Below are 27,759 nucleotides of genomic sequence, written 5' to 3'. Positions count from 1 at the left end.
TGAATCAAAAAAGACGATGAGGAAACTTTAAGCAGTTTAAAAAGGCAGACTATTTTCAAACACGTTCCCAGCTCATTTAAAACAAAACTTAATTGAAACCCAAGAAACAAGAACTTTCCATTTATCTGGAATTTTTTGCACTAGAAACAGGTTGCTATAAAACACACACACACACACACACACACACACACACACACACACACACACACACACACACACACACACACACACCCCTCTTCCTTAGGCTTCTATACCTCAACGATCTCATGCCTCCTCTCTCAAGCAATGGTACTATATGTTCAATCACAACACAACACCATCGAGTCCCACTAATTCTTCAAGGTGCTTAACTACCAAAAGCTGGATTCTAAAGGGGAGCTCAATGGTGCAGTGGACAAAGCACCAACCAGCCCTACAGTCAGGGGGATTTGAGTTGAAATATGGCCTCAGACACTTAATACTTACTAGTTGTGTGACTCTGGGCAAGTCCCTTAACCACGATTGCCTCATCAAAAAGAAAAAACCAGAAAAGAAAAAGGAAAAAGAAAAAACCAGAAAAGAAAAAGGAAAAAGAAAAAACCAGAAAAGAAAAAGGAAAAAGAAAAGTAGATTCTAGTCGGTTTGCTTTAATTGCAAAGACAGGAAAGAATATGGATCTCCTCTAGAGAGATTCTCTATCACAGAGTTGGAACAAAGGTTTCTGGCTGACCAAACAGCACTTTATCCCTGAAGCATTTCCGTTTATCTCAGTGGGCTGGAAATTGCAGAGCTCAAGGAAGCATCACAGCCACAATCTGAACTCAGGTCTCTGGATTCCACTGATCAAATAAATCCATTTAATCAGTCAATGAATAAGGGAGTTCCAATTATTGCATGTGCCTTTAAATAATAAAATGCCCTTTCTTTAAGTTTCAGCTTATTCTTCCTTTTAATTCATCTCTCCAGCCCTCCAGCACAGAGCTCTATAAAGTAGCATCTATAACATATGCAGGGATGAATCAACCTTCAGAATGTCCCTCTGGAGTCCAAAATTGAAAAGGAGAATGTGCATTTCGTAAGCGCCTACTGTGTGTAGGTGCTGTGTTAGGGAAGACAGAAATGGAAAAAAAAAAAAAAAACCAGCCCCTTTCCCTCAACTAGCTTTCAGCCTCCTGCCAATAACACATGTAGATGGAGAAGCACATGCATGATGCCCTGATGAGGGAACTGCACTACTGACCTGGAGGCTCCTGCACCATTTCCCATCAGAACTAGAACCAGAGCTACAATTCTAAGAGGCAGAAATTAGGAAGGAGCATATTACAGAGTACAGAGACAAGAGGGGGAACAGCCAATTCAGGTGGATTAGAATGTGAACTAATTCAGGAATCAGATTATGAAGGGCTTTAAGTGGCAAGCTGAAGTTCTATTTTATCCGAGGGGAAAGAGGGAGCTACAGAGGCTACTTGAGCAGGGGAGTATATGATCGGATGTTATATGATCAGACCAATTATTTTGATAGTTTGTAAGAGGATGAATGGGGGCCTGATGTAGACTAAAGGAGACCAGGTACCTGTTGCAAGGATCAAAGTTTTACTTGTGCCCAGAGGAATGTGAGCTGGTATTCTACATGAGGATTCATCATAAACATGAAGGAAAGCCAGTAGTATACATGTCAATGTAGAAAACTATCTTCATGGATGAGTGCGAGAAAAGGAAAGAGACGGGCCATCAAGTAGCTCAGGTATTATCTTGCCACTTGGCTGCCCAGTACAAACCAGAGGCCGAAGTCTAACTGAATAAAACTTCACACCCGAGCCTTCAATGATGATGATCAATGGCCTGACTAGGAATTTCATGGTGGAGCAAAGTTCATCCTTCTTTCAGGCTGAGAGTGTCAAGAGAACTTCCCTAAAAAAAGCAGTTCTGCATTCGATGCTTCCACCACAGGAACTCTTTTCAAGGTAAATCAAGCACCAGCCAGTTTACTGATGGGACAAGATTTGATTTCAGTCTTGCCAAAGATTGCTCCCTCCTCTGCCACCCGATCCCTTTTGTCATTCTATTGTCACTGTTCATTTGTGTTTAGCAATTTTCAGTCGTGTCCAATTCTCTGTGACCCCATTTTCTTGGCAGAGATACTGGATGGATTGGCCATTTCTTTTGTGAGCTCATTTTACAGATGGGGAAACTGAGGTAAAAACTGGGTTAAGAGACATGCCCACAGTCACACAGTTAGTAAGTGTCAGAAGTCAGATCTGAACTCAGGAAGATGAGCATTCCTGACTCCAGACTTAGCGCTGGGTCCATTGCAGCATCACTTCTGATGATTCTTCATCCTTTTCCTTTGTTACCAATCACACTGCTATAGCCCAGAGATATATTTCATATTAACATGCCTTTACATGGTCTCTGTCTGGACATAAATCAGAACTAAGAGGTTGGGCCAAAACAGCCCGTGCAAATGAAATTTTATCATACCAAGGAAATTATAAGACTGAAAAGAAACACTCAATGAATATCTAACAATTGGAAGACATCTCCAACAAAGAGTTCAGCAATTAAATTAAAATCATTATAACATTGATTTATTATGTGTTTATAATAATATTATAATGTTATATAATTACATTATAATGTATACATTATATACATTACAATGTTTTGTAATTATAAAAATTAACTAATAAAGTAATAATAGCATAAGAAGTACTAAATGAAAATAAAATAAGAAGATACTTTAATATGGCAAATTGAATAAACACAGATTAACAAAAAAGAAATGAACTGATTTAGCAAGCTGTAAGAAATGTGAGGAACAGAATCAAAAAGGTAAGAAATAAATATTTTTTTCAAAAACAAAGAATTCACAAAATTCAATAATGTGGAAATCAAATACTATCATTTTAGGCTAATGTGTAATAACATTTGACAAAAACATTAGGAAAAAAGGCTACATAGAAACAAAACCAAATAAACAACTGGATTTAAAATATTAGGAAAAATATTTTAATTTAAATAACAAATACCAAGACAATGAATGCAATTCAATTTATAACAATGACTAGTACTATTAATAGAGAAGAGCAACCTGTCTCTCAGAGGAATCTGTTTCTCTTATGAATCTGATGCAAGGTGAAGCAAATAAAATCCACAAACGATATATAAAATGACAACCAAATAGAAAGAACTCAGTGCTACTTAATTATAATCCAGCTGATTATTCCTCCTTTCTTGAAGTGAAAACCTGAGTCTCCTTCCTCTCACAGAAGTGTTGGAAGACCCAACTGGGCACTACTTTATATCCTGTTAGACACAACTGAAGTCAATAAGTTATGCCATACTGATCTCTTATTTTTCTCCTCTCATTTTTATTTTATTTTTTAAAGAGATATGGCTTGCTGAGGAGAGGCAAGAAGAAGCATATATTTAGAAATGAAACTTGTAAAAATAAAAGATATGAACCAAAATGAAAGGAAAAAAAAAAGGGGGGGGGCAAAAAAGAGTTGAGGAAGCTAAGTGGCCCAGTGGATAGAGCATCAGGAAGACCTGACTGCAAATCCAGCCTCATTCACTTCCTAGCAATGTGACCCTGAGCAAGTCACTCCATTCTGTTTGCCTCAGTTTCCTCACCTGTAAAATGAGTGAGAGAAGAGGTCATGTGGAGCTGGACACAACTGAAAAACAACTGAACAATAACAAAAAAGACAAATCAATGAGATAGAAAATTAAAAAACAAAACAAAACAGAATTTATAAAACTGAGTGTTGTTATAAAAATTGACCCAGGTTCAGAAAATTCAATCCAAAAAGGAGAGAAAAAAGGGAAATCACCAAAATTATCATATTTAAAGCCCCCAAATCTGAATTCTGCTCACCAGGTCACAGGATTAAGCGGAAAGACACTAAGAAAATAGTCATGTGAATAAAAGTTGAAAAGGGCTCCTCTCTAAGATGAGAACAAGATACTGACAGAGAAATGAAAGTCTTGTCTGCTCCCAGGCTTTTGGCAACTCATTTGTTTTCCTCATCTGTATAAACTGGGGGTTTGCCCAGCTTAAGTCAAAGGTTCCGCCAAGCCCGAACATTCCATGAATTGAGAGGGAATCTGCTGCCTGAAAGTTGCTAATCTTGAGAAATAAGGCACCAAATCAAAGGAGCGTTTTGAGCACAAAGCTGAAAGAACAAGAATCACTTTGTCTCAAACTGTAAATTTCTTCTGGCCTTCAGGATGCAGTCAAGTCCCTTTGGGAAGATCATTATTAATAAAGAGATCAGACTTAGGTCATTCATCAGCAGGCATTCCCACTGTGCAGACCATGATTCTGGGGCCCACTGAAGAAGGCCTTAGAATGTGGGCAAATCCCCAGGAATCCCACAGGACAAAAAATCACGGGGAGGCGGAATAGGCACCTGTGGCAGAACACTCACAACAGGGAGTGACAGAGACACACTCAGCTCCCTCAAGGGCTCATGGTCCAGGGATGGAGGTCAGAACAGAAGGAGGGTTCCCTTAGAAGACAGAACAGCCCAAGAGAGGAGAAAGACTAGGCTGGGGGTTCAAAGAAGGGAAGTACCAGGACAGAGCACCAACGGGGGAATGATGACATCTCTTCTCTCCCCTTTCTCCCCCTCTCCCAGGGGTCCAGCCAACCCCACTACTGCAGTGCAGACAATCCAGCTCCATCTTTGCCTCACATCCCCAACAGCCACCTGAGCGGTTCACGAGTCTCAAAAGTCTCCATGTCCAGAGCAGGGCTTGCCGTCTCGCCTCCAAAGCCACCCACTATTTCTGAGCCTCCCAGGAGCCCCCTCTCGGCAGCATCTTCAACTCTGTACTCTGCTCATCCCAAAGAGACAAAGGGGCCCTATCTCGAAACATCTACCTCTGGGGAGTAAACCCCTCCACAAATGACAGGCAACTCGGCTCCCCTGGGGACGTCAGCTTCCCAACATACTGGGTGCACAGCCGAGCAAGGGCTTATGGGAGCACAAGGACAAGGTGAAATCAAGATGCTCACTGCTGGGCTGAAATGTGTCAATAAAGGAGAGAGGTGGACCTGCTCTACTCACCTCCCCATCTCCAAAGATGGCGCCTGCTGGATTGGGTGGCAGGGATGCCTATAGGCAAAGGGCAGCCTGGCCAAGGAAATCCAGAAGAGGATCCTGAGGTCAGCCAGGCTTTTACTAGGGGCCAGGCTCCATGTGAAGTCATGGAGGTCTTAACAAAGTAAAGAAACAAGGCGGGGAGCCCAAGGTTGAGGGGAGAAGACAATTTTAAAAGCCAATAGGATGAAGGGATTAATTCGAGCACTTTAGAAGTCCTTCCTTTGAAATTATCTGAACTATTTCTTCCTGGCACAAGAATTAAGGATTGAAGAAGATGGCAGAGGACCAAGCCGGGGCAACTGGCAGAAGGCATTTTGAATCCAGAAGACAAAGTGAATAGATGGGGGCTGAAGGGAGGAGAAAAACTCCTTCCAGAGGGCTCTGCCTCGGTGACTCACCTTGTGCTCCCAGCATTCATCTCACAGAACCCAAAAAGCCAAAGGGGACAATTTTTACCACCTGATGTGGCCCCTTTGAATGGGACACTGTGGGGGGAGGGGAAGGAGTGGAGGATTGTGAGTGTGAGGGAGACAGAGATAGAAACAGAGGGAGAGACAGAGACAGAGAGACACACAGAGACAGAAAGGAAGAGACACAGACACAGACAAAGAGAGAGAAGCAGGCAAAGAGAAGGTGGCGGAGAGAGCGGAGAGAGCGGGAGGGCCGGTGTCCAGGAAGGACCTGATGGAAGCGGAAGCCGGCCACTGTCCTGCGGGAGAGGTCCTGGCACTGGCCTGGCAAACTAGCGGGGTTTGGAGCCAGGCGGGCACTGCGCGGTCCGGGGATCGCAGCGCCTCCAGCCCGGGGTGGGACCCCAAGCCCACCTGGGAGTGTCCTGGCGGGACCTCCCTCTGGACCTGATCCCACGGGGCGCATGGGCACCGGGACAGCGGCCACTCGTGCACCAGTCCGAAGGTTCCAGGCCACGCCCAGGGCCAGGGGCAGCAGACATGCCTGGGGGGCAGACCCTGGGTCACCCCCTCAGCCCCGGAGGGTCCCTCCCTGTCCGTCCACCAAAGGGAGGCCAGGAGCGACTGAGGGAGCTGGAGGACAGCTGGACCTCTCCCCATGTTTGACAGGTGGGGAAACTGAGGCACGGGCAAGCGCGAGGTCCTCAGACTCTGCAGCTCCGGGGACGGAAAGGGGGGTGTCCCGCCTTCGAGAGGCAAGAACTCCCACGGCGGATTAGAGGGCCCTCCCCCTCCCCTCGGAAAGCAAAGGGCAGCTCAGGCGCCGCCGAAACCAGACACAGGGAAGCTGACGCACAGGCGGCTCCACCAGGAGCAAGGTGGGGAAACTGAGGCACGGGCGGAGGAAGTTCTCCTGGCACCGAGAGGGAGAGCGAGGCACCCGGGACCAGACCGGCGGGGACCCCGCCCCCAGTCAGTGTGCCCGTCTGCGCAATGGGCACGGAGCCGCCGCCCCGCCCCCGCCCCCCACCCTACCTCATCGGGCTGGCGCCGGCCGTGTCCCGCAGGGCCGGCGGACGCTCGGGCCGGGGCCGGGGTCGGGCGAGCGGGCGGGACGCGGCTTCTGCCTCCGGCGCGAGAGACCCCAGGACCCGAGCTCAGTCTCAGGCAGCGCCCGGACCCGGCTCCTCCGCGAGCCGCCGGGCGACGTCAATGCGCCATGACGTCATCCCGCCCGCGGTGACATCAGCGCGGCGCCGGGCTCCCGGGAGAGGAGGAGGCGGGGGCCGTGCCACCGTGGGGGCGGAGAGAACCTGGAACGCCGCCAAGCGAATGGCTGGCTCCACAATCGATCAGTCCGCTGAAGTGACCAATGAAAGAAGGGAGAGCAAGTGGCGGGGGCGGGATGAGCGGGTCTGCCCGAACCACCTGCAAGCCGACAGGGGGCAGTGCGGAGACGGCTGGGCAGGTGCGCGGGGCTGGCGTGGAAGCCCCGGGCCCCGGGATTCTCTTTGGAACGGGCTCGAACCTCAGCAGCGCATCCTCTGAGCCTCGACGTCCCCATTTGTAAAGGGAGCGCAAAGGGCCCGGATGCCTGCGTGACAGACGCTCGGCCGACGCTCATGGGGCATGGAAAAGACTCGAGTGCAAATCCTGCTGTGTGAGGGAGCGTCACCTAAACAGCTCTCGCCTCAGTTTCCTTACCTGTTACCGTCTGGGGGGAGGGGAATAGAAATGACATCAAGGGGTTTGGAAATGCACTGAATGGGGCGAGACCCCCAGCGGAGGCACCGAAGAGGGAAGCAGATTGATCTGAAGGCACCCCAGGAGGCAAGGCTGCTCTGAAGGACTTGGTGTGAAAAGTAGTACCCATGGGGCAGCTGCATGGTGCAGTGGATAGAGCCCCAGCCCTGAATTCTGGAGGACCTAGCTGTGTGATCCTGGGCAAGTCACTCAACTCCAATTGACTTGAAGAAAAAGAAACTAAAGTGAATGAAAACATTAGCAAAAAAAGAAAACTAGGGACATTGAATGTACATCAACAGATGCTGTTTTCTCTTCTTTTTTCTGTGTTTTTTTTTTTCCTCTCTTGTTGCGCAGCTGCAAGAAGAAGCGGACAGGTGGGCTGGAGGTCTAGCTGACTAAAGTAAGTCAGGTGGGAGATAGAAAACCACTCCATAAATCCCACAGCTAACTCAGCTTTCACAGTGGTCCTCAAACTTTTTAAATAGGGGGCCAGTCCACTGTCCCTCAGACTGGAGGGCCGGACTATAGTAAAAACAAAAACTCACTCTGTCTCGGCCCTTCAGCCCATTCACCATAACCCAGTGGGCCACATAAAAGGCCTCAGCGGGCCGCATCTGGCCCATGGGCCATAGTTTGAGAACCCCTGAATTCTAGAGCATGTCTGCCTGCTGTCCCCTGGGAGCCAAGCCAGCACCTCCCTGCCTCACTTCCTTAGTGGCTTTACTCGTTCTGGGATGGTCTCATGGAGAATGTGCTTAGTGGACCCTCAGCCTGCTTCTCCTGGAAACAGGAGAGCTGTAAGCTCTGCTCTGGACTCTCGGCTTAGACCCTGTTCAAGTCCTCTACACTCTCCCATGGTTTTTCCTTTTTGTTCTGATTTTTCTCTCCCAATAGGATCCATAAAGCAATGTGTATTAAAATAAATTAATTCATTTAAAAAAAAAAAAAAAAAGGAAAGGAAGATTTGGAGGCTAAACTGGTCTCATACTTGTCTTTCTATTTCCAGCACAGTCCTGACACAAAAGACTTTTCCAAGGTCTATGATTCATATTAGTTAATCATCGTGGTAACTCTAGAGCCCTTCCGCAGAGAAAAGGAAACGTCTCCTCTCCCTAGAATGTTACATTATTTGGAGGATACAATGTAGTTAAAAGACATACACAGATACAAAGTAACTCTTAAGTAATTGATTAAGAACTTCCTGTGGTGGTATTTACATACATATATTGTTTCTAGGTTATATTGTAACACATGTAAAATGTATGGGATTACCTGCAATGGGGGGAGGGAGTGGAGGGAGGGAGGGGATAATTTGGAAAAATGAATAAAAATTTAAAAAAAAAAAAAAAAAAGAACTTCCTGTGGTGGATACTAAGTAAACACCAGGGATTCCAAGGTGAAAAGGAAAGTCCCCGGCTTTTAAGGAGCTGAGAATTCTGGCTGAGAAGCAGACCTCTGCAGGCTGGGAATTTTCTGGGCACGCATTTATTGAGCACAATGGGAATGCATCCCAAGTCAGCACCGGGTGACCTGTTGTCCTGCCGCTGGATGTTCCATGACTCTGGAGGAGAAAGAGAGGCTAATTCTGTCCCGCTTAAATCCAATTCATAAGCACGTTAGGATGTCACCCAGAGACATCATTGAATCTCTTTGAAAAATAAAGGACAAACAATGGTTGAGTGTATTGAGTAAACATGTATTTGGACAAGAGGAGTACATGCAAGTCCTGATGGGAGCTGCAAAGATAATGATTAATATCTGTTTCTTTTGCACCTTAAAGTTTACAAAGAAATTTCCAATTCCAAACTTCTAAAACTGACAATACTGTATTATGAACCTCATTTTATAGAGAAGGTACTGAGGCTCTGAGAGGGTACCAGAGGCCCCTGAGCCCAAACCCAGGCTCCTTCCACAAGTGTACAGAGCTCAAGGAACTTTAAAGAATCCCCTAATTCAGGTGCAGGGGAAAGATGCATACACAATAAACCAAATGAAGAGGGAGTAGCCAAGAGAAGCACAAATGAATTCAGTTGAACTGAATTCTGCATCCTTCTATTTTCCCTTTGTTCATATCTCACTGTACTTCTTGGCAACTTTAACTCTAAAAGAAAAATAGACTTCCAGCATTACTCCAGCACAACTAGCCTACCATGTGCATTAGTGAGGATTGTCTGTGTAAACCGAGGAAGCTAAAGTCTGGCCATGCTGTATATGTTTACTACTTCTTTAGCCCTCCTACCAGGAGCTTTCTTTTTCTTATCTCGTGATGGGATGGCTCATCCTTTGGAGGTTTTTAATAAACAACTTTTCTGCCTTCTATTGAGTGAACTCTGAGTACTCATTTTGGGTAGGGGTCATCTTCATCCCTCACATGGGCATTGTTTCCCTCATTATGTGAATTCCTTAAAGTCATGGAGTATTTTTACCTTCCTTTATATCTTCAGGCTTACCACAGTTCCTGACACATAGTAGGTGCTTAATAAATGTTAGGTGACTTATAATTCTGTGTATTTTGTACTCCATAAGTACATATAAGTGCTTGTTGAATGACTTGCAAATATTACACATACCATTGTATTTCCTTCTCACAATAACTCAGTAAGGTAGGTAGGGCCTCTTTATTATTCCCATTTTAAAGATTAAAAAATTGTGGCTGAGATATTAAATGGCTTGGCCAATGTTTCCCATATCTTTGGTTCAGTGTTCCGTGCTTTGAAAACCTCATGGGATTCTCCAATACTCATGAAGGAGATGAGAGGGCAAGTGTACCTTGGGTCATTGAAAGCCCAAAGCTAAGGCCAGCCATTCATGTGGCCAGGCCAAGCTGGCCCATTAGTGACTGTGTTCATCTCCATCCTGTTCTTACCAGTGTGGGATATTCAGTTGCACTTTGGGAAAGCTATTTAGCTCATTGCGGTCTTATGGGTAATACAAGACAAGAACTCCACTGAGGATCCCATCCGCTGCCCCAGTGAGTGAGTCAGGATAACAGTAAGGAATCAGCTTTCTCCCAGTGTGAGTCACTGCACATGAGACTGAGCTGGTGACCCAGGCCACCGAGCCATTGCCTTGGACTTAAATGTGGAGCCAAGATTAATTATCTTGAATCCAACCGCTGATTCCTCATGCTATGCCACAGTTTTATACCAGGCTGCCTAAGAGCCATGCAGGGGTCATTGGTTTACTCTTCCCAGCTGTGTTTATAAAAGATCTGCACATATTGCGTATGTTGGCCAAAGCTCTCTCCTCTCCCTCCCCCAAAATCCCTGTGGGGCTGGATGTAAACATAAAGGGAGGAGGTCCACCATTATAAATTCATTATGACACCCTGGGGTTTATTGGATTTCTGAGGTTTTTCCAATAATGGGTGCTCCAGAAAATCAATCATGTAACAGATGAAATGTCAGATAACTTGTGGGACATAGCAAAATGAAAATTCTGAATTCCCGGTAAGACTTTGATTTTTAACCATTTGCCAGTCAGAGTATTTTTATAAATACCTCTGTTTATTTATGGAATATTACAATTTTAGCAAGGCAGGATGCCTACTAGGGTTAGCACTTTTATTGTCCCCCCCCCCCATTAGATTGCAAGCTACATGAGAACAGGGACTTTCTTTTACCTTTCTTTGTATCCACGGCACTTAGCACGGTGCCTGGTATTTAGTTGTTATCATTCAGTCATTTCGCTTGTGTTGAACTCTTCATGACCCAAATTGGGATTTTCATGGCAGACAATGGTTTGCCATTTCCTTCTCCATTTCATTTTACAGGTGAGGAAATAGATCAACAGAGTGAAGTGATTTGGCCGGGGTCACAAGATCAATCTTCCTGTCTTTAGGACCGCCAATCTATCCGTTCCTCATCAAACTGCCCTGGAATACAGAAGGCACTTTATAAATGCTTATTGATTAACTGACTGACATTCCCTCTCACACATAGAAAGAATGAGGTCCACACAATGGAACGAGAATGGTTTTATTTCACTCGTTCTATTTTTACTTCAGATCTTCTGGTGTGGCTGTCCCCTCCATTGACACAGTTACAGCTACTATGCCTTAGCAGAAATTCCTTGAGAGTTCCCATGGTTCAGAAATATCCACCATATGCCAGCACTCTGATTCTGAAGGGTACAATAACTGAATTCCCATGAATACTGTCATAAACTCGACAAAGCAGCATGTGTCCAAAGTGCTGGGGAGTCACTGGGAAACTCACCAGGTATCATGTGGTTGCCAAGCCAGCATGTGGACTGTCTACCTGTTGGCCTTTCTCCTTGCCACCTGGCAAGAACAGGGACTTTCTTTTACCTTTCTTTGTATCCACGGCACTTAGCACGGTGCCTGGTATTTAGTTGTTATTATTCAGTCATTTCGCTTGTGTTGAACTCTTCATGACCTTCTTTTTGTCCTAACGTTATTTCTCTGATTTCCTCACATCAAACTGGTGCAAGTTTTCATTTGTCTTGTGTTTCAGATGCTGGCAGCCTTCAAACCCTTCCCCACTGGCCTTAGACTATTTTGATTTTTGAGAGACTATGATATGCTGTAACCAGGATTTCCACCTGATCATTTGCATGTGTGCCTTCCATCTCCTGGGACACTTTTCTCCATCCCTATATCTAGTTCTGGGAAGAAGAATTGTATCTTCCACTTAATGATAAACATTTGAATACTTAACCTATACAGCTCAGTGTTTCTGAATTCATCATCAAAATCCATTCTGTATCCTCCACCACCCAATTCCTCATTTCCATCCCTCTAGATGTTGTTTGAAATGAGATCTCAAAGCATTATTTCAGTGTTTTGTACCTCTTGCTCAGGGGTTCTCAAACTATGGCCTGTAGGCCAGATGCGGCCCACTGAGGACGTTTATGCGGCCCACCAGTTATGGCAAATGGGCTGAGGGGCAGAGACAGAGTGGAAGTTTTGTTTTTATGCTAGTCCAGTCCTCCCACAGTCTGAGGGACAGTGAACTGGCCCCCTATTTAAAAAGTTTGAGGACCACTGCTCTAGGTCTTCCAACCCCAAAGTTCCAACAAAATACTACCCATGCTTTCCACTTTGCCTTCTGGAATGCCTTAATGCATAGGCAACAAACTTCCCTTCAGACTAAATATTTTCCTTTCCCATTCCTTCTGTCTACTAGCTTTGACTGAAAACCAGGCTTCCTCATGCTCCATAGCTCTCCCCTCTCAAATGCTTTATATCGTACTGAAAAAATTGAAATCATTCACAATAAACTCCCCTTAGCCCTCTCCCTGTATTTGTGTCACATATAGGTCTTCTGACATTTTCTCCTTAATCCATTTCACATGAAGAGATGGATTTACTAATTTTTGGTGAGACAATCAGGATTAAATGACTTGTTCAGGATCATACAGCTAGGGAGTGTCCAGATATGAACTCAGGTCCTTCTAACTGCAGGCCTGGTTCTCTAGCCACTGCACCACCTAGCTGTTACACATAACAATACCATTTCTTCCAGTCTCTCAAGCTCCCATGAGTCATCCTGCACTGCTCACTTTCTCATCCCCAATATCCAACCTAAAGCCAAAGTCTATCAATTTCACCTTTGCACCATCTCTCCCCTAACACTGCCCTCACCTTGGTGTAGATCTTTAGCACCTCACGTCTGCATTATTTCAATAGTCTACTAGAGGAACTGTCTACCTCAGGTCTCTCCCTGCTCCAATCCATCCTTCAATTCAGTCACCAAAGTGATTTTCCTAAAGTATGACTCTGGCCATATCATCTCCTTAGTCAATATTCTTAAATGGCTTCCTATTATCTCCAAGAGCAAATACAAAATGCTCTGTCTGGCATTAAAAAACCTTCATAGTCCCCTTTTACCTTTCCAATTTTCTTACTCTCTAGTAGGTGCTCTTCACTCCAGTGACAGTGGCCTCCTGCCTATGCCACAAACAAGACTTGCTGCCTCTTGGCTCCAGTAATTTTCTCTGGCTGTCCCCTATGCCTGGAATGTTCTCCTTCTTTATCCTTGCCTACTGGAAAGCCCAGGCTTCTCTAGCTTCCTTTAAATCCCAACTAAAATTTTATCTACAAGGGAATCCTTTCCTAATCCCTCTTAATTCTAGTGAGTTTCCTCTTTTAGTAGTTTTCCCATATAGTCTGGACATATTTGTTTGTTGTCTCCCCCATTAGATTGTGAATTCCTTGAGGGCTAGCTCTGTACCTTGACTATTTTTGTAAACCTAGCAGTTAGCACCATGTCTTGCACACAGTAGGCACTTAATGTTTATTGAGTGACTGACTGAGGTTCACACAGCCAGTATGTGTCAAGATGGGATTTGAATTTGGATCTTTTTGAGTCTAAGATTCACTCTCTGTTCATTACGTCTCATCATTTCTCTGGGTGTAAGGAGACACAGTGAAAGTCCCATCAACTGCTGTCGTTGCTGTTGCTGTTGTTACCATCTGTGTCAGACTATACCTTATTCCTATTGGTTGGTTTCTTTCTGTGATCAAAACAATACAAATGAAAAACATTCAAAATAGCAGTGGCTGCATTTCTCCTAAATAGCTGAATGTGGAAGAAAACGAGCTCCCTCTTCTGAAAAGTGATGTTATAGCCTTAAGTCTGGGCTCCTAGAAAACAGATGGTGAGTGACTCAGCTTGCTAAGCTTGATGGAGAGTAATTGGTGTCCTAGAACAAAACCACAATAAAGAAAGGCCCAGAGAAGAAATCTGAGTGAATTAAAGACATTTCTCTGTTTTTGATTTTACATTGTAAAGGACTACCTCTCTTCCAAATGAAATAATACATATAAAGCATTTTATGAACATGGAATTTATTGTTATTATTATAATTCCCCAATGTAAATTTAAGGATTATGACTTAGAGAATAATGAAAAAAAAGTTAAAGTCAATAGGAAGTCATTTGTCTTCATAAATCAGAAACTCTTCAATAGAGAGATTGAAGTAAGATTTATTTTTTTGTCCAGACCTGTTATTTCATCAATAAGGAAAGTCATAGGCACATTACCATCTTAGAGAGCTGCTTAGAGTACTAAAAGCTTAAGTGATTCACCAGGGTTTCATAGTTATTTTGTATGAGGTAATTTTTTTACTATTTTATTTTCCCCAGTCATATGTAAAGATAATTATTAACATTCATCTTTAGAAAAAACTTTCAAATTTTCTCTCACTCCATCTCTGGTAAGCAATTTGATATAGGTTATATATGTTCAATCATGTAAAATCATGTTATCCCTAAAGAAAAAAAACACACCTTTAAAAATACAGAAAACAAAAAATAGTATGCTTCGATCTGTATTCAAACACCATCAGTTCTCCCTCTGGAAGTGGATAGCATTTTTCCGAATGAGTCCTTTGGAACTGTATTGCTGAGAATAGCTAAGTCATTCACAGTCAATTATCTTGCAATAATAAATACTGTGTTACTGTGTAAAATATTCTCCTGGTTCTCTTCATTTCACTTTGCATAAGTTCACATATGAATTTACAGATGTTTTTTCGAAATCCTCCTATTTATCATTCCTTACAGCACAGTAATATTCCATTACAATCCTATACCACAATTTCTTCAGCCATTTCCTAATTAATGTGCATACATTTAATTTCTAGTTCTTTGTGGTTACCAAAAGAGCTGCTATAAATATTTTTGTACAAATATGTCCTTCCTCACCACTCCCATTTTTGAAATCTCTTTGAGATACAGACCTTGGTATTTATTTTGGGTATACACAGTTGGGTAGCCTCTGGGTATACTCCCAAATTGCTCTATAAAATGGTTAGTTAAATTCACAACTCCAAATCTGGTCTCAGACATTTAAAACTTCCTAGCTGTGTGACCCTAGGCAAGTCACTTAACTCCAGCCTCAGGGGGGGGAAAAAAATTTCACAACTCCACAAACAGTGTATTGGTGTTCCAATTTTCCCACATCACTGCCAACCTTTATTATTTTTTTTTTCTGTAGTATTTCTGATAGGTATGAGATACCTCAGAGTTATTTCAATTTGCAATTTTCTAATCAATAGTGATTTAGAACATTTTTAACGTGACTATAGATAGTTTTGGTTTTTTTATCTTAAAATCACCTGTTCATAATCTTTGACCATTTATCAATTAAGAAATGGCTTTCTTTTTTATAAAATTGACTCGTGTTTTCTATATATTCTAGGAAAGAGGCCTTTATTAGAGACATTTGCTGTAAAAGTTGTTTCCCAACTTTATGCTTTCCTCTTAATCTTGATTACATTGGTTTTATTTGTGGAAAACCATTTTCATTTAATATAATCAAAAGTGTTCATTTTATACCTAATAATGTTATCTCTTTTTATTCATAAATTCTTCCCGTCTCCATAGATCTGACAGGTAAACTATGCCTTGCTCTCCTAATTTGCTTATGGTATCAACCTTCACATTTAAATCATGTACCCATTTTGATCTTAATTTGGTATATTTTGTAAATGTTGACTTATACCTAATTTCCACCATATTGTTTTCCAGTTTTTGTCAAATAGTGAGTTTTTCCCCAGAAGCTGAGGTCTTTCTTTGGGTTTATCAAATAGTAAATTACTATGGTCATTTATTATTGTCCAATGGACTTAATCTATTCCTCCACCATTCTTTTTCTCAGCTATTACCAGATACCTTACTATTTGAAAATATCCGTTGAGATCTAGTGTTGCTAAGCTACCTTCTTTCACATTTGTTTTTATTAATTCCCTTGATATTCTAGACCTTTTGTTCTTCCATAAGAATTTTGTTATGATTTTTTTCTAGCTTTATAAAAGATTTGTGATAATCTGATTAGTATGATTCTGAATAAATAAATTAATTTAGGTAGAATTGTCATCTTTATTATATTGGCTTGGCCTACCCATAAGCAAAAAAATATTTTCCCAATTGTTCAGATCTGTCTTGCCCTTACTAACTATATATTCCTTATTCTCCTCCTCCTCCTTCTCCTCCTCCTTCTTTCTGTCTCTCCCTCCTTCTCTACCTTTCTTCTTCCCTCCCTCCCTCCCTCTTTTCTTTCCTCCTACCCTCTCTCTTTTTTTCTCTCCCTCCCTCTCTCCCCACTTCTCTGTCTCTGTATCTCTCTTTTCCCCTTCCTTCTCTTCTCTTTCCTTCTCTCTCCCTCTTCCTCTATGTGTGTCTCTCTCCTTCTTTCATTCTATTCTATCGCATCAGTATTTTACTTCTGATCAGTGTCCCCCTCAATCTGCTTTCCCTTCTCTCAATCCCATACTTTTTTGTAATCCCTCCTAACCCTCCTGCTTCCCTATAGGATAAGATAGATTTCTATGCCCAAGTTAATATATATATAGTATTCTTTATTTGAGCCAAATACAAGGGGAATAAGGTTGAAGAGATGCTTATCCTCCTCTCTTCTTTTCCTCCACTACAATAAGTATTTTGTGCCTCTTCATGTTAGATTATTTCCCAATCTGCCTCTCCCTCCCTTTTTCTTCCAGGGGCAATTCTCCCAATTATCCCTTAATTTTTATATCATTCCACCAAATTTATTCTCATACCCTTTATATATACGCCATTTCACTGATAGTTAATAGCCCTAATAGTAATATAATTTTTAGGAAATATAATTATTATCTTCCCATTTAAGGATAAAAACAATTTAAACTTATTGAATAACATATTTTTCTTTCCCTATTGCTTTTTTATATTTCTCTTGAGTTTTCTAAAGCCAAAATAGTGACTGCAGATGGATGCAGAAGGATAATTTTCTGTGGATGGCAACTTCAGGGATGAAAACACCTAGTGAAAAGAAGCATTGGCTGTGAACTCAGCATGGCACAAATTCTCAGAATCCAGTATAATGTTTACCTAAGGTGATCTTTTGAAGACTCCATGAAAGGAGAGAAGGATTTCTAGGACTAAGAGTAAAGGCACTCCTTTGCAATGAGTGTTCTTTGCACATGTGACTGACTACCATTGTGCCCTAAGTTTGAACCTACTATATCCTAATCCCCATAGATGCTCTGTGTATTGGGAGTAATGTTTTGCACCATTATTCTTACTATACCTCCTTACTTTTTGTAAAAGCTAATTAAACTCAACTGACTAATCATCAATGGGAAGCACACTGGTGGGGGCTCATGAGTGACAGAATTAGAAACCCCTTTAGAGTCTTTACTTTAGGATTACCACCCTCAAACCCTGAAGGCAGAAATAGTAGTCACTACTCTGGGAACTATTACAAAGATCATACTCCAGAAGCAATGCTACAAAGAATGTAAACTCCCAGAGTGTGGAAATGTTTTGTTTTTCTTTTGTATACTTTTCACTTGGAATTGTGTCTGGCATATAATAGCTGCTTAACAAATACTTATTAAATTAAATCAAATTACACTCCTTATTATTGTACTTTCTCGATCCTATCCTACTAGCTCAGTGACCCCTGTTACTACCATTCATCTCTAACAACTAATGGGATCCATGTGGGACGATTACATCTCCCTAAATCACAAAGCCATCTAGACTTTTCCATCTCAGAACACTCATTCTCCTAAGAGCAAACACAAATAAACAGAAGTAGCCACGTACTCCAATTTGTGCAGTTGTTAGGTGACAGATAGGGATATTGCTCCTCCTTCACCCAAGTCAAGGGAGTAGTTATTTTTTTTTTTAATTTAGAATTTTTTCCCACAGTATATATGCATGAGTAATTTTTTTATAATATTATCCCTTGTATTCATTTTTCCAAATTATCCCCCCCTCCCTCTACTCCCTTCCCTTGATGACAGGCAATAAGGGAGTAGTTCTAAGTAGTCATGTCTCCTTATAGCCATAAAGGAAAAGAGAACTGGGAAGGACCAGGTTATCCCTTTGTGTACCCATTCAATTCCAGCTCAACAGTCCCTGAGATTGGCTTCATACCTAGTTCAAAGAAATTCCAATATAACTTTGTTCCCATACAGCACAGGCCTTTCAGTCACAAAACGACCAGAAATACAGTCAAGTTTCCACTATATTTTTGCTTGGGATAAAATTGGTGAAGAATATTTCTGCATGGCTCAAAGGTTGGCCCTCCTCCATACACATATAGACACATATGCAATGTGCTAGCAGCTCTACTCATGCTTCAATTCCATTGCAAAGGAACAGGAGATGTGAAAACAGGGGCAAGATGCCCACAGATAAATAAATACAAAAACATACAAATGCAAAGGAATTTGGAGAGGATGTGAGAGAAAGAGATACCCCAGAGACTGGGAGGATCAGATCAGGATGCCTCTGTAGGAAGGAATAATTGAACTGAGCATTGAAGGATTAATTGTTACTGCAATTGGACCAACAGCCAATGTTGTGACATATATTTTCTTTTTTTTAATTATAGCTTTTTATTTTGCCAGATATCTGCATGGGTAATTTTACAGCATTGACAATTGCCAAACCTTTTGTTCTAATTTTTCCCCTCTTCCCCCAGATGGCAGGTTGACCAATACATGTTAAATATATTAAAGTATAAATTAAATACAATATATATATTTTCCATATTAAGCATTGAGTCAGGGATTTCAAGAGGCAAACTGAAGAGGGAGTAGAATGGGGGACAGCCATTGCAAAGGGCCCAAGATGGGAGATGAAATGTTATATACAGAGAACAGTAAAAGGACCAGTCTGAAGTAAGTGCAGAATGCAAGATGGGGATGATATGCAATAAGCCTGGAAATATAGCATGTGGCAGATTGTGAAGAGCTTGAAATGACAGACAGACAGACAGGTGAACTGATGGATAGATGAACAGAGAGATTGATGGACAGACAAACAGACAGACAGAAGAATAAATAAACAGACAGTCCAGATTTTATACTAGAGAGAAGAAGGAATCACTGGAGGTTCCTGAGCATAGAAAAACCAGGATGGAAAATTGGGGGAAATAACGCCTGCCCTCAGGGGCTTACCTTTTAGCTCCAAAGCAATATGACAGACTTGGAAAAATGGAGGTTTGGACAACTCTAATCATATGCAATTAAGTTTTTGCTGACTGGTATGGAAAAGCGAGTGTCAGTGTTGTGTATTGGCTAAAGTCGAGATTCCGAAGCAATAACCCTGAGATCGTCAGCCAGCACAGCAAGAACTGTGTTCAGGACACCAAGGAGGTCTGCTCTGGTGCTTATGTTGTCTAGATAATCAGCAAATTGGCTTGGCTCGGCACCCAACTCATCAGCTTTCCAATGACCTTGGGAATATATTGAAAACCTCAAACACAAAACTATGTGAGCCAATCAGAGAAGTATACATTCAGGAACAATCCAGGCTTGTTTGACCAGCCTAATGTAAACGTTTAATAATGCCAGGAAGAAGCACATGAGCGTGGCTTGCCTTGGGGTGCTTTGGGTGGGGAGGGGGCTGGCAAGCTGAAGGCTGAGTCGGCCAAATGTGAGATTCAAGAGTCATCCCACCATTGTGCACATCATCTCATGACAACACTTTCTCTCCGTCTTCAGAGGCATCATGCCCTGTAGCCTGGTAGCTGAATGGGAACTGAGATGAGAAAGGGGCTCGGATTCTTAGTTCATGTAGACAAAGAGTCTAAAAATGAATCCACTATGAGATAAATGGAATCTCTTAATAAGATGCTAGTCTTAGATCTATAAGGAACCTTGGAAATCTTCCAGCCCAGGGTCACACAGATAGGGAGCAGCAGAACTAGGATTCCAACTCTGAGCCTCCAATTCTGCTTCATGTGCTCCATGGCCTGGCTAAATTGGCTTCCCTGCTATTTCTCACATGTGACATTTTTGCTTCCACCTCATGCCATCACTCAAAAACCTCCTCACCTCCACCTCTTAGAATATTGATTTTTCTTCAGAGCTCATCTCAAGCCCAATATCCCATAGAAGACTTTTCCTGATGCCCCCCTTCGAATGACCCTGTTTTATTGCTTATATATTTATTTTCTGTACCTTGTTTCCCTTCCTAGGGTGTGTGTCTCAAAGGCAAGCACTGTTCCCTTTTTATCTTGTGTGTCTTTAACTCTGAACACAATCCCCACAAATAATGGGCACTTAAAAATGGGTATTGCCACTGATGTTGATGAAGATTTCCAGGTCAATACTCATTTCATCCCACCTCCTGCATTTTCTGGAGTTAGAAAAAGGAACCAAATAATGGCTAAGAATTTCTGGGGTTCCTTAAATACTGAGATCCCAGGATCTGTATCCTAGCTAAATCCCAAATGTTCAGTAATTCACATGAATTTACAGTGATTTATAGAATTTTACAGAATTTGTAGAAATTTATAAAATTTCACCACTTGGATTTACCCCTAAATGGACATAAGCTCACTGAATAAATTAATGAAAAGCAGGAATGATTTTTGTTTTGTCTTTGTACAATGCTTGGCACATAGCAGAAACTTAGTAAAGACTTATCAAATGAATGAATGAGTGAGTGAATGAGTCCACCAATTGTCTCAAACTTCAGAAGACTACAATAGATATAATCTTCCTAGCTTGCCCATTTTCTTTCAGTGCTACCACTTTTCTCATCTTCTAGGCCCCAAAGCTTGGAAGCACCTTGGGAGATGAGAGGAATAGCCAATCACTCTCTCCTTCACCAATTGTCTCGAGTCCTTTCCATTGATGAGAGTTTGGCCTGTAAAATATAGCTTTTGTTTCTACTGGGGAAAGGGAAATTTCCACATCAGAGTGCAATGAATGATATAGATGTAGTTTTAGAAAACATGACCCTGTTGAGTGATTTCAAGTAATAGCTGACTTTTCCTCACCCCATTTGGGGTTTTCTTGACAGAGATATTGGAGTGGTTTGCCAATTCCTTCTCTTGCTCATTTTGTAGATGAAGAAAATTGAGGTAAATATGATTAAGTGATTTGCCCCGGGTCACACAACTATTAAGTGTCTAAAGCCAGATTTAAACTCAGCTCTTCCTGCTCAAAGCCCATTTCTCTATTCTCTGCACCACCTGGCTGCCCTAGAAAACACACTGCCAGATCTTCCTTCAACCTTACTGGGGGGACAGCTGCCGGACCAGTGGCCCGGGTCACTGAATGAATTTTCCACAAATGAATACTGAGGCACACACACTCTATCCTAGCAAAGCTCCATCTGTTCACAAGTCAGCTGGCGAGAGGATTGGGAGACATTTAAGGTTTCTCCTGTGGTTTTGTTCCACTTTGTTGCACTTTGTAATAAACTCTCTGGTCAAGAGACCCAAGTAACTGATGAAGGGGCATGTAGCCCCATGTCATCCCCAAGCCTCTAAAAGCAGCCTTCTCTATTTTTATTTCCAACATACCGTAATATGGGATCCCATCACTTCCTCCAAGAATTGGAATAAAATAAAACACAGCCAACACTGGGATTGGCTACAACCCACAAAGGGCTAGTGGTCATGCCAGCAGCTTTCCATCCTGAGCTGGGAGGCTGCCAGAGACAGCCTCAATCCCAGAGAGCAGCTGGACAAGAGGCCGTCAAGAAGAACAGGCCCAGAGAATCCACAATGGATGGATTATAGGACCATCTTCCAAGGAATCATCAAGCGGTAGTAAGAAAGGCTCTGAAAAGTGGAATTCTCTCCTTGGATTTGCTGCTGAGCAACTGTGCAGCTCCCTAAGCTGTGACAGAGGTGACAGGAATCAGTCTGGGAGGGTGACAGTTACTAGGTGACCTTGGACCGTCATGCTACCTCCCTCAGCTATAGTCCTTCAGCAATAAAATGGGTGAATGAAGATCAGAGAGTTCAAGCTGATAAACACTGGAGAGGCTGACCAGTCCCACCTCCATTTTATCACATAAGAAAACTAATATCCAGAAAAGAATAATGTCTGCCTAGTCTTAGATCACATATATAATAAGGAGCAGACCTAATATAACCAGACTTAGCATTTATATCACTCTTTAAAGTGAACTCTATACTCTAGGACTTCTTCTCTGAGCTTTATAATAATCCTGGGTGGGAGGGTGCTACTATTAACCTCATTTTACAAAGGAAGAAACTGAGGCAAACATAGAGTGACCAGATAGAAAATATCTGAAGCCACATTCAAACTTGGTCTTTATGACTCTGGGTCATCTGATCTCTCTCCAGCCAATGCCTCAGGTTCCAACCCTGCCTTCACATCCAGCACTCTCCATTGGAGCTTAAAAGTACATCCCCTTCTCATTGGCAAAATGAGTTGTTACCCAGATGCTGAAGGGGGGATCTTTCATCATTGATCTTGCCTTTCCTTCTATATGCAGATTACAGCTGCTCAGTGCCAGCCTTCTCCTCCCTGCATCTGGAGGGATTGGGGGGATATTCTCACCGAATGGGAGACTTTTCCTATTTTGCTGGACCAGTAAGAATCCCTGTGGAAAGAACATGGATTGTTGATCCATTACATAGTCTTGATGTGACCATTTGAAAAATGGGGATGCGATTGCTGCCCTATTAAATTCAAAGAGCTGTTGTGAAGAAAATGCTTTGTGAATGTTAAAAAATCCACTATAGAAATGCAAGTTTTTATGTTGAAAGAGTGTAACATTTTCCTTTTTGGGGGGTGGTTTTTGTTTACTTCTTTACATGCTTATTTTAGAGAAAAGACAAATTCTTCTTGTCTATGTAGCTCTCACTGACGTTTTGCAATGGCACTAGAGGGAAGGATAAGACAATTTGGCTTTTAAAATTAAATTGCAATTTATTTTCAAATGAAGACTCAAAAAAAGTACATCCCTTTCTGCTTTAAAATTCAATGTATATTAAAATTACCCTGATTTTTCAGAAAGTCGATGGCATAATTCCTTCTTCCTCTGGCCCCTTTTTCCTCCCAAAATCACTTTAAAAATGAAAAACTTCTCTAGAATTCATGATTTTCTTTTTTTCTCTCATTATTTTCTTAGATTCTAAACAGGGATGGATTCATGCCAAAGGGAAGAAGAACAGGTCTCAGGGACACCTTAAACAGGAAACTTTTTTTCCTTAAAACATGCTAAAATGAGGTCAGATGTTACATTTGCTACAAGTCCCCTCAGCCATAATGTAAGTAAACTTTCCACCCATCCTGTGTGACTCTTGTCCACCATGTTCTCCCAGAAGCTCAACAAAGGGGGCCGTCCTCTCAGTCTTTTCATGTTTTATGGAAACTAATGAGTAAGGAAGACGATCCAAGCATCCAACCCTTATTTTCCCACATGACCAGCCCCCCTTCTTTTCTTTAGAATCTCAGGCAGTCAACAAACTTTTGTTAAGTGTCTACCAAGTGCTAAGTGCCAGAGAAAGAAATAAGGTAAAGTATAGTCCCTGCCCTCAAGATCATAATCTGGGAGTGAGGGGCAAAAAGAATGTGCAAACAACCAGGTACAAACAAGCTACAGAAAGGAAGTAAATACAAAAGTAATCAGCAAAGTGAAGGCTATAGCATCAAGAGGGCAGAAAAAGCCTTTTTGCGGAAGGTAGGATTTCAGGTGGGATTTGAAGGAGCCAGAGGATTTATGAACCAGAGCTGAGGAAGGGGAGGATGTCCAATAAGTTAAAAGAACTCTCAACAATGAGCCAGTCTAACTCCTACCTGAAAAGGAAACCCCACCATATCTTAGCTAATCAGTTTCTCCAGGCTTTACCTAAGCATCTCCAATGAGGGGTACACTCCCCCCCAACTTGACTCATACTTTCTGCTTGGGAATTGTTCTAACTGGAAGGTTTTTCTGATAGCCAGCCCAAATTAGTGTCTTGGCAACCTCCAATCCTAATTCCTGCTTCTGCTCTCTGGAGCCTAGAAGAACATGATTCTTCCCTGTCTAACTTGATAGAGGGTAAAATGAGTTGATATTATACAGTTGGAAACTAAGGATTTGATCAGGGTTTCTGATTCCAGAGTTAGCTTTTTTCAGAAGAGGAAATTGCCTACTGAGGACTTGGCCCTGTAGAAAATAAGATGAGCTCTATTCCTTAGCACTGGAGCTGGGGATTGTTCTTCACAATGGATGTCACTACCTATTACTCAAGAACTCCCTGCTCACAAGAGCCTGTGGCTCTGAAGGGTTTGGGGGTTTGCCCAGGGCCACACATCCTTGCAGTACCATAGGTATATCTTCCTAATTGATGCTCCTAATACTCTGTCCCTGGACCATGCTGTTTCTCTAAGGCAGTGGTCCTCAAACTCTTTAAATAGGGGGCCAGTCCACTGTCCATCAGACTGTGGGAGGGCCGGACTATAGTAAAAACAAAAACTCACACTCTGTCTTCACCCCTCAGCCCATTTGCCATAACCCGGCGGGCACAAAAACGTCCTAAGCCCCCCGCATCTGGCTCAATGGCTGTAGTTTGAGAACCCCTGCTCTAAGCAATGACCAGAATATACAATATACTTGCAATAGTCCTAATTCCTCCAGGTTCATAATTAAAAGTCTATAAGGGGGTCTTAAGATCCTTATGCATAAGATATGATTCCCATTTAGCAAAAGAAGTCTGACTCACCAAGCCTCCCTCTCCCTTCCCCAATACACACACACACACACACATACACACACACACACACGCACACTCACACACACACACAAACACACACACACACACCACACACACACACATATGCACACTCACACACACGCGCACACACACACACACACACACACACACACACACACACACACACACACACACTGCTTCAGTACCTCAGTGGATTCTTGATCTCAGCAACCCAGGCTCTTTTTCCATCCGTAGCTATTTTTGAAATGTATTTCCTCCCCTAACATAGACATTCTTAGATTTAACTTTTATAGCAAGCATGTGACGGACTCTTTAGTGCTTCCATGGCCCAGTGATCTCATCAATGTGAGCAGTGATAATCCCAATGTAAGAATTTCAGGGAAAGGCCTCAGCTCACCCCTTTGATTTGCAATGTGAAAGGTTGGGAACAGCTGTCTGGAGGAGTTTGCTATCATGCCAGACCATAATTTTATCCGTTTTACTTCTTTTTAGCATTTGATATTATAGCCCAAGAGTTATAAGCCAATAAACACCCAATAAACACGTTGCTGTGAGTAAGGGAAAAAATGATAAGCAAAAACATTTTAAGGTTGTTCTTTTCTCCCCTCTGACCACCAGATGGCACTCAGCCTGAGTTTGCATTCTCCTTTCTGAATCAGCCATGTGAGAGGGAGGGGATCCCTTTGATTCCCCAGGACATTTGTTTAGGTTCAGGAACTAGCATCAAGTGAGCCCTGGCTAAGGAGACTTTGATGGTTGTGACTTGTCTGGTTATTGTCTTGCAGAACCACTTTCTTTGTGAATAACAAGTTTGCTGCCATCTTCTGACTTTCATGAAGATGAGGCTGATTTATCAGGTTAGCCTATAGGGAAATGGATAGCAATATGAGTGCATAAGTGTTACCTATTGGGCTCATATCCCAAAGAGATCTTAAAGAAGGGAAAGGGACCCACATGTGCAAGAATGTTTGTGGCAGCCATCTTGGTAGTGGCCAGAAACTGAAAACTGGGTGAATGTCCATCCATTGGAGAATGGCTGAAGAAAATTGTGGTATATGAATATTATGGAATATTATTGTTCTGTAAGAAATGACCAACAGGAGGAATACAGAGAGGCCTGGAGAGACTTACATGAATTGATGCTGAGTGAGATGAGAAGAACCAGGAGATCATTATATACTTCAACAATAATACTGTATGATGATCAATTCTGATAGACGTGGCCCTCTTCGACAATGAGATGAACCAAATCAGTTCCAGTTGTTCAGTAATGGAGAGAACCAGCTACACCCAGCAAAAGAACTCTAGGAAATGAGGGTAAATCACTACATAGCATTTCCACTCTTTCTGTTATTGTTTGCTTGCATTTTTGTTTTCCTTCTCAGGTTATTTTTACCTTATTTCTAAATCTGATTTTTCTTGTGCAACAAGATAACTATATAAATATGTATATATATATATATATATATATATATGTATATATATATATATATTGCATTTAACATATACTTTTAAATATTTAACATGTATGCCATCTGGGGGAGGGGAGGAGGAAAGGAGAGGAAAAGTTGGAACAGAAGGTTTTGCAAGGGTCAATGCTGAAAAATTATCCATGCATATGTAAATATGTAAATAAATAGCTATAAATAAAAATAAATAGCTTGTAATTAAAAAGCTATAATAAAAAAAAGTTTTCTTCAGCAGAAAAAAAAATGAGCGCATAAGTGGGTACTTCAGTCACTCACCCAAGGGACTTACCAGACCCCAAGGGTCTGGACTCTACCCTGAGTTAGAATTTCTCTTACTCAAAAAGAATAATGCAAAGAAAATACTTTCCAAAGTGTAGGGATTGAGTCTCTAAAGTGAAGCTATGTCTCAAGGCCATTGATTTCGTACATGTTATTTTACTTCTAGTAAATTACTCCCCTTCACACCCATATGCTCATTCACACTGGCAGATCACTAGCTAGACAGAATAACAGGATTGCTGAAGGAGAGACTCGGACTGATCAGCCAGCATCATTCTCTTAACTGTGCTGTTGCTTTAATGAACTAAGGATGAATTCTGTGCAAATGAATCCAACTGACCACTCAAAGAGGGATGAATATTGAGAATCATAAAAAATCATGAAGGAGGATAGCTCTGACAGCTGAGTTGAAGGATAAAGAGCACAGTGTTGAAAGTGGAGCAATAGGCTCCCAAGGGATGGGAGGCTTTGACTTGCTCCTTACGAATGATATTGTTTTCATGACTTTAAAACACAAAGTACCTCTTCCCAGGAGGTTCGTTGCTCTGTTTGTCAGACTTATATTCCCCATCCTACCATTTTTATTATTAGCAGTGATTTAAAAATATTGGCCCTTATAAATATTAGCCACTTAATGGAGGTAATGGAATGGATAAAATATTGTTGTGGAATCAGGAAAAACCTGCATTTGAACAGTGTCACAGAGATTCAGGAAAGTGGAATTGCACATTACAGGCCATTGAGTCCAACCCTGTTAGGTTCTTACTAAGTGCTAATGAGATAATGAGATATTAGGTTCTCACTAAGTACTAAGTCGGTACTTGACCATTCTCTAGTTCCGGCCTTTCCTGGGGAAGAGCTTGCATGCTTAGGAGGAGCAAGTTCATTGGTTGAAGTAATTTTTCCCAGAAGCCCTTGCATTATCCCATGCCCATTCTCTGGGAGGATAAAAGAGGGCAGCTCTGGAGGAAAAGAGAGTCTCTGCTCTAGACCAGACTTGAGGCAGCTCTCTGCAGGAAGGGAAATCACTTCTCTGGACCAGAGTTAACGGCAACTGTCTGTAGACAACGGCTCTCTACAGGAAGAAGAATCTGTCCGAGAGATTTGAGTTGACACAGCAGATCTCCTCCCAGAGAGCGATGGGCAGCTTCTGGAGACAACAGCACATTACACAACCCAATATTTTATAGAGGAAACAGAGAAATTAGGTGCTTTCCCAGGATTACACTGCGAGCAATCTTGTTGGATGTAGAATTGAACCTTAGTGTCCTGGATTCTGATTTCAGCCCTTGATCTATTATTCCATCTTGCTCTTAGTCTCCTA

The 27,759-nt window shown here is 42.1% G+C and overlaps 1 protein-coding gene across 6 annotated transcripts in view; it reads right to left on the bottom strand.

Annotated features, from left to right (window-relative positions):
- Window positions 1-6,733, bottom strand: part of STARD3NL (STARD3 N-terminal like) — a 61,878-nt gene extending 55,145 nt beyond the window's left edge. For 2 of the 6 annotated variants that reach the window (XM_074284485.1, XM_074284484.1), the window contains exon 1: window positions 6,533-6,732. The gene's annotated coding sequence lies outside the window, so the exon portion shown is untranslated. Of the gene's footprint in view, window positions 1-6,532 lie in introns of all 6 variants that reach the window. The other 4 variants (XM_074284486.1, XM_074284483.1, XM_074284487.1 and 1 more) reach the window with 4 other exon arrangements.
- Between the last annotated feature and the right edge of the window lie 21,026 nt (window positions 6,734-27,759).

The sequence above is a fragment of the Sminthopsis crassicaudata genome, chromosome 1 (assembly GCF_048593235.1).
Source record: "Sminthopsis crassicaudata isolate SCR6 chromosome 1, ASM4859323v1, whole genome shotgun sequence".
Taxonomy (NCBI): domain Eukaryota; kingdom Metazoa; phylum Chordata; class Mammalia; order Dasyuromorphia; family Dasyuridae; genus Sminthopsis; species Sminthopsis crassicaudata.
Note: the sequence above shows the minus strand (reverse complement) of the source record. Positions and strands in the feature narration are given on the sequence as shown.